The sequence below is a fragment of the Arachis stenosperma genome, chromosome 4, assembly GCF_014773155.1.
Source record: "Arachis stenosperma cultivar V10309 chromosome 4, arast.V10309.gnm1.PFL2, whole genome shotgun sequence".
In the NCBI taxonomy this organism is placed as follows: domain Eukaryota; kingdom Viridiplantae; phylum Streptophyta; class Magnoliopsida; order Fabales; family Fabaceae; genus Arachis; species Arachis stenosperma.
This window is the reverse complement of record NC_080380.1, coordinates 131731221-131743881: the sequence shown is the minus strand read 5'-3', so window position 1 is coordinate 131743881 and position 12661 is coordinate 131731221. Positions and strand designations below refer to the sequence as shown.

Sequence of the window (12661 nt, the reverse complement as noted above, 5' to 3'; positions counted from 1 at the left end):
GGCTTTTTATCTATGGAAATATTTACAGTTTCAGATAACATTTAGACTTATTCTGAGAAGAAGAGAAGATAAGTTTCTGTAGTGCAACACTTTTTGTGTAGATTTAGAAACAAAAGAGATTGTAGCAAATCTCAGTTTCTCTTGTATAAGATTCTTTGTAATTGAACTTTGCACCTCCTCTCAGATAATAATTCAACATAGAACTTATCCATTTTCTTGTTTAGTTTTAGATCTAATGTTTCTTCTGCAATATGTAAATGCCGTTTGACTATTTTCTTAAATGAAAGTTTTCTTCCGGAAAAAAAAAATTCCAATAGCTTTCATCAAAATGAGCCAACGAGTTATAGTTCAAATGACATAATTTCTCCTTTTCACGTAAAAGTCTCGGGTTCGAATTTCACTGCTAATTTTAGAAAAAAAACTTTAAAAAATACAAACTGAAAATATAAGTAAAAAAAAATCAAAACAAAAACGAATTAGAAGTTGAAAACGAGGGCAAGTAGAGACTATGAATGGTGGAACAAATTAGAGTAAATCACTGAATACAAGAAATTCTTTTATATAACAATTTGTCATGTCTTTTGTTTGCTGATTTTATTTGAAATCTATTAGGTATGTCTTGATTGTTAGATTTTATGATACTTTTGGTATAATTTTGTATTATTTATGATTTGTGATTATACTTAATAGCAAGACGGAAGGGGATGATTTACAAAGTTGCTTCCGGTGTTTCCTATAACCTTGATTTTCACTCCGAAACAGTTGACTGTGTGCCCAATAAGCATTATGTGTTCGTACCAGCTCATTAATTGGCCTTCTCCGGTTGTGCCACCAACAATGACACCTTCAACTCCATTTTCAATCTGCAAATTTACTAAGGTATCATATGCTTCAAGATCAAAGCGACCATCGGGTAGGTATGGTGTCTTAATGGCAGTTATCAATCTCAGACGTTTTACGTCATCTGTGGAAGTCCTATAAATACAAATATACAATGCATACAATACTTCACACCATGAAAAAGCATCTATGAAGCTATGCTTGTAAAGATTCTTAAGACGAAATTTTTAGAAAAGAATTCGCAAAAGTTGGCTAACATGTCTGAAACTATAAACTAAACTAGCCATACAAACAGGAATTCATGTATTGGGAAAAACATGTCAGCAATCTAGTTCAAGTTTAAAAAGTGAACATATAGCTTGTTTCTTAAATCAGTATAAAACTGCTGTGCAGATCAAAGACATAATCCTAGTAAACTATATCTTGAAGCGAATAATAATAAAGGAAAAAACATATGCAAACCAAGTTCAAACTGCAAGCAGGTGAGAGAACACTGCATCACAAAGCAGAATAGAAAATCAACTTTTGTCCTCCGAGAATCAAACTCAGTGAATGTATACATTCTATAGTTCCCACCTAAAGAATGCAAATACAATAGAAAAGATCATCTAGCAAAATGAAAACATGATTTGGCGCATGACATTTGTTATAAAAACCCACCTGTTCTTAGCCTCAAAGCTACGCATAGGAAGGTGGAAACTGGATGTCAAAGCTGCTTGAGTAGGCTTCCAATGCAACTTCCTGGTTCATATAGACAAACATTTTAGTGTTTAAAAGAAAAGGATTAACGACAAAATGCTGGAATCTTTCCACCGTTCAATTGGCACCAATTCACCCTTCTCAAACCAAAATTGTAAAAGTGTATATATTCAGTTCAAAATAGAGTAATGGATACACATCATCAATTCCATCATAAAAGATTCGTTTACTTCTTTTCCTTATATCAAGAAAAAAACAGTCTTGTCCATGAAGAACTTGGAAAAATAGATATAGATAACTAGAGTTAGAACTCAGAACTGTTCAGCAATGTTTTTGGTCAAAACTCAAAATCCACATATTACAGAGAAGACCAAGCAAGTCTCAATTAATTAGTATCTTATTATTATGCTATAAGAAGGGGAGTCTTGGAGCAACAGTTAAGTCATCTCAAGGTCACGGGTTCAAGCCGTGGAAACAGCCACTGATGTAATTATCAGTTGGGAGTCTTCCTTTCTCGGACCCTGCGTTTACGCGAGATGCTTGTGTACCGGGCTGGCTTTGTTTTATCATTATTATGCTATAAATCATACAGCATGGTATTTCCAAATTAAAAGAAAAAACAATGTTGACAAGGCCAAGATGACAATGAACAATTAACAAACCCACAAAACCACACCTACAGTTTATTCATCATGTATTATAAGAACTAACTAAATTGGAGCAATGAACAACCTCATGAAGAAATGATATAAGCTATAATAATCCATGCATGCATTTAAATCAAAATAAGTACTTAAGACATGAAAAAATAAAATACAATTATTGTTCATACCCTGGCCTAATGATAAGGGCCCAGGTCCTATTAAAAAGCCTAATCCAATAGATTAAGCCTTACTAAACGCCGGCCTTCACATACGAAGTCGGTGTTCATCCCGACCTGCGATGAAGAAGTCGGTTATGAGATTAGCTGGCAGATAAACACTCATTCAGATGAGTAACCGCCCCGAAAATCTCTCTAACCACTTCATAAAGCCATATCTTAACCTCCCTAAGATAATGGGACGGTTATTATCCTAAAGATACGGCACTACTCCAACGGTGGTTATTGGCTCACCACTATAAGTACACTGACACGCCTCAGGTATTCCTAAGTCCAATACTCTATAAGACCTGCTTACACCCTTGCTAACTTAGGCATCGGAGTGTCTTTGCAGGTACCACCCCCCATTCACACGCGAGCACAAGTCGGACGGAGCCTCCCGAGTTGCGAACCTACCTGGAGTCCTCCTCTATTATACACTTGGGCCGCCGAACGCCATCCAGTGGACTAATCTCCGGTTACCTACCGTAACATTGGCGCCGTTGCCGGGGACCCGCGAGATCATCCCTCGATGGCAGAAAGATCCCATGAAGAAGGCCATGTCGAAACGGATTCTGAGCAAGAGAATCTAGACATGGACAATGACAATGAAGACACAGCCCAACATCAAGACAATGATCAACACAGAGAGGGTACCTCCGAAGTAAAGAATCCGAAGGTAAATTCCTCAGATGGGCGTGAATCAGAAAAAGGCGGACCAGCTCACGTAGCTGAACTAATAGGATTGGTTCATAGCCGCCTAGAGCAATTGGAACAAGAGCGGGAGAGGCAAAAGGAAACCGAAAGGTACCTTAAAGAAGAGATGGAACGGCGAAAAGAGTTAGAAAGAAAACTCTTGCAGCTAGAATCCTCTCTCAAGAACTCCCGCGATGAAGGAGAAGATCAACTCCCAGGCGGAGAAGATCCTTTCAGCGAGGACATAATGAGGGCAAAAGTTCCAACGAACTTCAAAAGCCCTGATATGGACCTCTATGATGGAACTACGGATCCAAAGCATCATCTTAGCAACTTCAAAAGTCGGATGTATCTAGCTGACGCCTCCGACGCTACGAGATGCAAGGCTTTCCCGACCACTTTATCGAAAGCAGCGATGAAGTGGTTCGATAGCCTTCCCCCAAGATCCATCACTAGTTTTGAAGACCTCTCAAGGAAATTCTTGATGAGGTTCTCAATCCAAAAAGATAAGGTAAAACATGCACCGAGCCTCCTGGGAATAAAATAGGAGGTCGGAGAGTCTTTACGAGCCTATATGGAAAGGTTCAACAAGGCATGTTTAGAGATCCAAGACCTGCCCACAGAAGCAGTAATAATGGGGTTAGTCAACGGACTTAGAGAAGGCCCCTTCTCACAGTCCATATCTAAAAGACACCCCGTTTCTCTAAGTGATGTACAAGAAAGGGCCGAGAAGTACATCAACATGGAAGAGAATGCAAAGCTAAGAGACCTGAGTTCACGACCTGGACCCACTTCCTCCTCTAGGGAGAGAGAAAGGGAAGTCAAAAAGAAGGAAGAACTCGGTCTCGAGAGGCCCAGGAAGTATCACTCTTATACTCCTCTGAAGACTTCTATAGTGGACGTATACAGAGAGATTTGCAACACTGAAAGGCTGCCACCCCCAAGACCTATTAAAAATAAGAAAGGGGGAAGTCACAGCGAGTATTGTGAGTACCATAAAATATATGGTCACTCCACCAACGACTGTTACGACCTCAAAAATGTGATAGAAAAGCTGGCTAGAGAAGGCCGGCTTGACAGATATCTCATGGAGAGGTCGGACACCCATGGAAAGAGAAAGCGGGATGATATGGACAGGAGAGATCCGCCACCACAGACCTCAGAGAGACATATCCATATGATCTCGGGAGGATTTGCGGGAGGCGGGATCACCAAATCTTCTCGCAAAAGACATCTCAAAAGAGTCTACCAAGTCGAGGAAGAGACACCCGACTTCCCCACCATCTCATTCACGAAAGAAGATGGGCAAGGGATAATCCCCGGGCATGATGATCCCGTGGTGATAACCATGATCCTAGCCAACGCCCATCTCCAGAGAACCCTAGTAGACCAAGGAAGCTCGGCGGACATCCTTTTCAAGCCCGCCTTCGACAAGCTAGGGTTAGATGAAAAGGAGTTGAGAGCTTACCCCGACACCCTATATGGGTTAGGGGATACGCCAATAAAGCCGCTGGGATTTTTACCCCTTTACACCACCTTTGGAAAAGGGGAAAAATCAAGGACTCTGAACATAGACTTCATAGTCATCGATGAAGGGTCAGCCTACAATGCCTTAATCGGCAGAACTACCCTTAATCGCCTTGGAGCAGTGGTATCAACTCCTCACCTCTGCATGAAATTCCCAACTCCCGGAGGAATAGCAACGGTGAGGGAGATCAGAAATTGGCAAGGAAGTGCTATAACGAAAGCCTAAACCTGAGAGGAAAGGCAAAGAAGTCCACACCATAGAGTTGGGTGGAGCAAGAACCAGAGAAGAACTACGGCCCCAACCGGGAGGAAAAACCGAGGAAATACAAGTCGGTGAAGAGGAAGGAAAACACTTACATAGGAGCCAACCTAGGGGAAACCCTAAAACAAAGGTTGGGAGAACTCCTAAGAACTAATTCCGACCTCTTCGCATGGAAGGCTTCCGACATGCCCGGGATTAATCCCGAGCTCATGTCCCACAAGCTCTCGGTTTTCCCGGGGTCCCGACCTGTACAGCAAAGAAGACGCAAGCTCGGCCCAGAACGAGCCTCAATAGTAGAAGAACAAGTACAGGCGCTCCTGGAAGCCGGCTTTATTAGGGAGGTCAAATACCCAACATGGCTAGCCAATGTAGTGCTAGTCAAAAAACAAATGGTAAATGGAGAATGTGCGTCGACTATACCGACCTGAATAAGGCATGTCCCAAGGACCCTTATCCTCTACCGAGTATTGATACCCTGGTGGACTCCAGCTCGGGGTACCAATACCTATCATTCATGGATGCCTACTCGGGATATAACCAAATCCCGATGCATGAACCCGATCAGGAGAAAACATCGTTCATCACACCAAAAGCCAACTATTGCTACGTGGTCATGCCATTCGGACTGAAGAATGCAGGAGCCACGTACCAAAGGCTGATGAACAAAGTGTTTTCCCCCCATTTAGGGAGCTTAATGGAGGTATACGTCGACGACATGTTGGTAAAAACCAAGCAAGAAGTCGACCTCTTAACCGACCTCTCACAAGTCTTCAACACTATAAGGTTGCATGGGATGAGACTAAATCCCGCAAAATGCGCCTTCGCAGTAGAAGCAGGGAAATTTCTAGGCTTTATGCTAACACAAAGAGGGATTGAGGCCAATCCCGACAAATGCAGAGCCATCCTAGAAATGAAAAGTCCGACTTGTTTGAGAGAGGTTCAACAGCTTAATGGCCGACTTGCAGCCCTCTCCAGATTTTGGCAGGATCGGCACTAAAATCCCTTCCATTATTCTCCTTATTAAGGAAGGGATGCCAGTTTGAATGGACTCCGGAATGCGAGGAGGCGTTCCAAGAGTTCAAAAATTCTTAAGCCACCTCCTATATTAACTCGACCAATACCGGGGAAAGACCTCGTCCTATATCTATCCGCCGCAAACAGGGCTGTCTCATCAGCCCTGATCACAGAAGACGAGGTCGGTCAACACCCGGTCTACTTTACCAGTAAGGTTCTACAAGGCCCTGAGCTAAGGTACCACAAACTAGAAAAGTTTGCTTACTCCTTAGTGATAGCCTCGCGAAGGCTACGACCTTACTTTCAGGCTCATACAGTAAGAGTCCGTACAAACCAACCCATGAAGCAAATCCTCCAAAAGACGGATGTTGCAGGGAGAATGGTTCAATGGGCGATAGAGCTCTCCGAGTTCGATTTGAGATATGAAACTCGGACAGCGGTCAAAGCCCAATGCCTCGCCGACTTCATTGCGGAATATGCAGGAGAACAAGAGGAAAAACCGGCTACATGGGAACTCTATGTAGACGGATCCTCCAACAAAACAGGGAGCGGCGCAGGTATAATATTGGTAGATGGAAAAGGAACCCAGATAGAGGTCTCCTTAAAATTTGAATTTCCGGCTTCAAACAATCAGGTAGAATATGAAGCCTTGATTGCCGGATTAAAGTTAGCAGAAGAAGTTGGCGCTACAAAGGTGATGATCTACAGCGACTCACAAGTGGTGACTTCCCAAATAAGTGGAGAATATCAGGCGAAGGATCCCAATATGAAGAAATACTTGGAAAAAACCTTGGAGCACCTTGGGCACTTTGCGGAAACCGAGGTTAAGCACATAACTCGGGATCTGAATAGCAGAGCTGACGCCCTATCCAAATTAGCAAGTACCAAACCCGGAGGGAACAACAGAAGCCTGATCCAAGAAACCCTCCAAGAGCCCTCGGTTTCAAAAACAGAGGATCAGCAAGAGGTACTTGGGGTAATCGGCCTAAACCTCGGATGGATGAACCCCTTAGTCGAATACCTGAAATTCGACATCCTCCCCAAAGAGGAGAAAGAGGCTAAAAAGATCCGAAGGGAAGCACAACATTATACTTTGGTGAGAAATGTCCTTTACAGAAGAGGGATATCAACGCCATTGCTGAAGTGCGTACCGACCTCAAGAACCACCGAGGTGTTGGAGGAAGTACATAGTGGGATCTGCGGAAACCATCTCGGAGCAAGGTCGCTGGCCAGGAAAGTAATCCGAGCAGGATTCTATTGGCCGACCTTGCAGAAAGAAGCAACAGACTTTGTGAAAAAATGCCAGCCATGCCAGATGCATGCAAATTTCCACGTGGCTCCCCCAGAAGAGCTCATCAGTATAACTTCCCCCTGGCCTTTCGCAAAATGGGGAATGGATTTGTTAGGTCCTTTTCCCCAAGCACCAGGGCAAGTCAAATACTTGATCGTGGGAATAGATTACTTCACAAAATGGATAGAAGCAGAACCACTAGCCACTATCACTGCTCAAAGAAGTCGCAGGTTGCTCTACAAAAACATTATCACAAGGTATGGAATACCTTATTCCATCACCACAGACAATGGAACCCAATTCACCGATTCCACCTTTAGAAATCTGGTAGCCAGTATGAAAATCAAGCATCAATTCACCTCGGTGGAACACCCACAAGCCAATGGGCAAGCCGAGACAGCTAACAAAGTCATACTGGCAGGATTGAAGAAGAGATTACAGGAAGCAAAGGGAGCTTGGGCTGAAGAGCTCCCTCAAGTATTGTGGGCTTATAGGACGACCCCCCCAATCCGCCACAGGGGAAACACCCTTCCGACTAGTTATGGTGTAGAAGCCATGATTCCTATAGAAATCATGAGCAAAGCCCAAGGGTAATTCTCCACGATGAGGTCGGAAATGTACAAGGGCACAAAGAGGAGCTCGACTTGCTCCCCGAAGTCCGAGAGATGCCCAGATAAGAGAAGCGGCACTAAAGCAAGGATGACTACCAGATACAACAAGAAAGTCATTCGAAGAACATTTTGCCTTAGATGACTTGGTCCTAATCAGAAACGACATTGGAGTCAACAAATCAGGAGATGGAAAGCTCGCCGCAAATTGGAAAGGGCCATACAAAATCAAGGAAGTGTTAGGGAAAGGTTATTATAAAGTAACCGACCTGGACGGCAATGAGCTACCAAGGTCGTGGCATGCTTGTAATATGAAAAGGTACTACAGTTAGAAGCGAACTCTACTCCCTGATGTACTCTTTTCCCAGCTTCATGATTTTTTCCCAAAAAAGGGTTTTTTCTGAAGAGGTTTTTAACGAGGCATCATAGTAGGCTAAGGGAACATGCTGTCAAAGACCCTTAGTAGCAAAGGTACCTTCCCAATTAATAAGATCTTTTTCATTACTATGTCTCTATTAAATATCCTCCTTTATTTTTTAAGTCTTTCCACGAAACGCGCCGACTTAAGCTCGACAAAACGTGAAAATCCCATGAACCGACCTAACATGGTCGTCAGGATGAAACGACGAGGTACAAGTCGGTGTAAAGAGGTTATATGAGTTTGATCGTATTAAACTCGGGAACAATCCGCTCATAAGTCGAAAACAAGAACCCGAGAGAAAACTCGGAAATATTCCGAGTAAATGAAAAACGCATCGCAAAATAACCTAAGTCATAAAAACTCACTAAGGCAAAGTTGAAAAGGATAACAAAAGAGATATCAAAACCTGAAAAAGTTCAAAGGTTGCATACAAACCTTCGAACGAAAAGGGCTTGAGAAAACAATACAAGCTAACAAAGGGTTTTTTCAGAAAAGATCAAACATATCCAAAACAGAAAAGCATGTGCACGCACAGGTAACTTAAACCCTTATCCAAAAAGGGGCATTTATTTTTAAAACCCTTATCCAAAAAGGGTACGGATTGGAATATTTTGTTTACGGCCTTAAAAGGCCAGAAGAGAAATTGTTCACAAACACTAACAGATAATAAAGTTTAAAAAGGGGGGACCCACAGGCCGGGCCCCCATATAGCCATAAAAATGAAGAAGTCATTTTTTGATCGGAGTAGGAATCACCACCACCAGGAGGAGCACCACCAGGACCGGGAGGAGGAGCCAAAGAGGAAGTCGGGGTAAGGATTGAAGACTCGGAGCATCTTGGGGACGAGGAGGAGACTCATGATCCTCTGTCCTCGAGTCTTTAGGTCTGACTCAGAAACGACTCGGGAACAGGCGGATCAACAATGGCGCCATCAATAACTACCTTGTCGGGATGTAAAGGAGAAAGGTCCAAGTCGGGAGCGATAACTCTGACTTGTTCCAAGAAAATTCTCCAAGACTCCTCGGCACCATCGGCGATAGAGTCCTCCAACTCGGCGTATGCGTTCCGAGAGTTCAGCAAGTCCTTCCTCACGGCCACAATATCTTGAAATAGCTATGGTAGCTGTCTTGCGCCGTCTTCCTCAGGTTAGCCTCCAAAGTGCACTGAGCCCGGAGCTTACCTACCTCCTCCCTAAGGTGATCCCTCTCCTTCCTCAATTTATCTCTCTCCTCCTTCAACTCCTTCTCATGTTTTTCAAAAAGAAGTCTCCCCTCCAACTCCTCAACCCTCGAGGTTGCACCCAAGGAGCTAAGGGGAGCCTTCTCAAGATGTCCAAAAGTTTGCCGCAAACACCCGCCGCCCTAAAACTCTCCTCAGCCATGGTGGTGAGGTGGTTTCGAATAGAAACATCATCCATACTGATAAAAGGATAGATGTTCTTTCGGACGAATGCCATAGCATCCGCCTTAACCCCACCATCAAAAGAAGAAGAGCCAGACTCTGAAGTCTTGCGCTTCTTCTTCTCGGGCTCGGAGAGAATTTGGGCAGAAGGAGGTGGTCGGGGCAAACTCGAGGAAGAAATGACAATAGGTTGAGAAGGAGTGCCAGTGTTCTTAGGAAGAGGAGGGGGAGGAGGAGGAGAGGTGATCGCCCCGGCACCCCCGGACCTAGCCCGGGACTTCGCCTTGGCCTCCCGGACCCTTTGGTAGGCCTCCTGAGCGTTCCTTTTTGCCATATCTACAAAAGAAACAACCAAGTTACAAGTCGGTAAAATGCAAGTCGCCGGAAACAACTCGGAAATAAAGAATGCATGCACTACCTATTTGAGATTGAACGAAAGACGGTGTTCCCTGAAGAATTTTTCTGGTATCCAAGTATGGGGACCTCCCCCACGCTTCTCGGAAAAACCCTACAATGGCCGCCTCCACCTCATCCAGGTCATCGGGACCATATTTTTCGCAAGAAGAGGGCGGCGACCAATAAAGGGGAAAGCGGGGAGAGGAATGCTCATCCAGAAAAAAGGGATGGTGACCCTCTACGGCTTGAACTTTGAAAAGAATTTTTAAAGTCGTGGAAAGATTCATCAAAAGGGTGAAAATCCTCCGACCTTGAATGGCTCGGAAGGATACCCATTGCTGTTTATTGTTGAGCCCACTAAAAGGCTTGGTCACATGGAAGAGAAGAAGAAATCTTTAGAGAAGTCGGAAAGTCCAGAGCATGGCTTATAAACTGATAAATCTTCAAAAAACCCCAAGAATTGGGGTGAAGTTGAGTAGGGGCAACATTACAATGATGCAAAACAGATATCTCAAAATCTGAGAAAGGAAGAAAAACACCCAAACGGGTGATCATGCACTCATACATAAAGAAAAAATGAGGGGCCTCCTCATTTTCTCTCCCGAAACAGACCCGGTCTTCAGGACCCGGGATTATCAGTTCATATTTGGGCTCGTCCTCCTCTGAAGTACAGAGCCTGTGATGAGTGCGAAGATGAGTGATGAACTCAGCGTCGACCAACGGTTCCTCCCCAAGGACCGTAACATCTACCCATTGAGAAAGAACGTCTACGGAAGCCATTTTTTATATATGTAAAGAAAAGTGGCAGAAACCTACAAAAAGGGAAAAAGAAAAAGAAAAATAAAAAAACACGGCCTCTAAGGAGAAAGATTCGAAACTAGAATCTACAGGTCAACCTATCTACTTGCAAAACAAAACATGCAAACAAAAAGTATGACATGAAAAAGGCAAAACTAACCTTTAGCCGAAAATGAAGGTTGGAAAAGAACAGAAGTCTTCGAACGCAAGAATGCAGCACGAACAAAATAAGGAGAAGTTTGAAAGATTGCAGAAACGGAAAATGGAAAGAAAGGGAAAGTATTTATAAATACGCTAAGGGGCATAATGGTAAAAGACGGGGCAGTCATTAATGAGACTGCACCGTTACCAAGGTCCTCAATCCCTAAATGATCCCTCAACGGACACGACGCTTGAATTGACGTAACTGTCAGAAACTAAAGGCCACAAAAATCACGTCGGTTTCCAAAACCCGTGTTCTTTCAAACAAGTCGACTACGCACCCGAGTTGAATACTTGAACCCAAGCCTTAAAAGGATCTTGGGCTCAAGTAGGGGCACTGTTCATACCCTGGCCCAATGATAAGGGCCCAGGTCCTATTAAAAAGCCTAATCCAATAGATTAAGCCTTACTAAACGCCGGCCTTCACATACGAAGTCGGTGTTCATCCCGACCTGCGATGAAGAAGTCGGTTATGAGATTAGCTGGCAGATAAACACTCATTCAGATGAGTAACCGCCCCGAAAATCTCTCTAACCACTTCATAAAGCCATATCTTAACCTCCCTAAGATAATGGGACGGTTATTATCCTAAAGATACGGCACTACTCCAACGGTGGTTATTGGCTCACCACTATAAGTACACTGACACGCCTCAGGTATTCCTAAGTCCAATACTCTATAAGACCTGCTTACACCCTTGCTAACTTAGGCATCGGAGTGTCTTTGCAGGTACCACCCCCCATTCACACGCGAGCACAAGTCGGACGGAGCCTCCCGAGTTGCGAACCTACCTGGAGTCCTCCTCTATTATACACTTGGGCCGCCGAACGCCATCCAGTGGACTAATCTCCGGTTACCTACCGTAACAATTATAATACATCATTGACCATAGATCGTGTTTCTAATTTATGATTTCCCAACCAAATTTCTAAAAAAGAACACACAGGGAAAAAAAAAAGAAACCTCGAGAAACAAACATCAAGTCAAGATACAAAAGAAAAAAAAATTGTATCCCTATCACTACATATACACACAAACAGAAAAAAAAAGAGCATAATTCGACGGAACAATAATGAGAAAATCAATAATAATATGGAAGTAATAGAGATAAAATAAGAAAGAAAGATAGAATGGAACCTGGTGTTGGTGGTATGGGTGACATCGGAGGGTAAAAGCGGAAAAGCGGTTGCTCTGAAGGAGAGAGTGGTGGAGGTCTTCAAGAGGGCAATGACAATGTTAAGCAAAACGACGTCGTTTGAAGCGTGTGAGTGAAATAAATGTTGATGGAAGTGGAAGAAATGGCAGTAGTTGCAATTTGCAAAGACAATTTCCCTGCTTTCCACTTTCCGTGTTTGTTTAAGAAAGTTAGTGTGTTCTCAGACGCAGTCATCGAAACTAGGGGTGTCAAAAATCCCCAGGAAGCGGGGATCCCCGCGGGGACCGCCCCGAATGGGGCCCCGATGACGGGGAATTTTTCCTGCGGGGACGGGGATGGGGGACAAAATTCCCCCGAAGCAAATGCGGGGACCCGAGCGGGGATCCCCGTCCCCATCCCCGTATTCCCCACAATCCCCGAATATATTAAATTACTTAAATATCCTTATGAATTTAATTTTTATTTTGGTTTTTAAGTAATTTCACTTTGCAT

General features: G+C 43.7%; 1 long non-coding RNA gene across 1 annotated transcript; it reads right to left on the bottom strand.

The window, feature by feature from the left end:
- Window positions 1-828: 828 nt before the first annotated feature.
- Window positions 829-12167, bottom strand: LOC130974075 (uncharacterized). Its single transcript, XR_009084395.1, has 3 exons — window positions 12151-12167; window positions 1501-1581; window positions 829-975 (listed from the first exon to the last, which is right to left on the bottom strand). It is a non-coding gene; the product is annotated as an uncharacterized LOC130974075 (long non-coding RNA).
- Window positions 12168-12661: the final 494 nt, after the last annotated feature.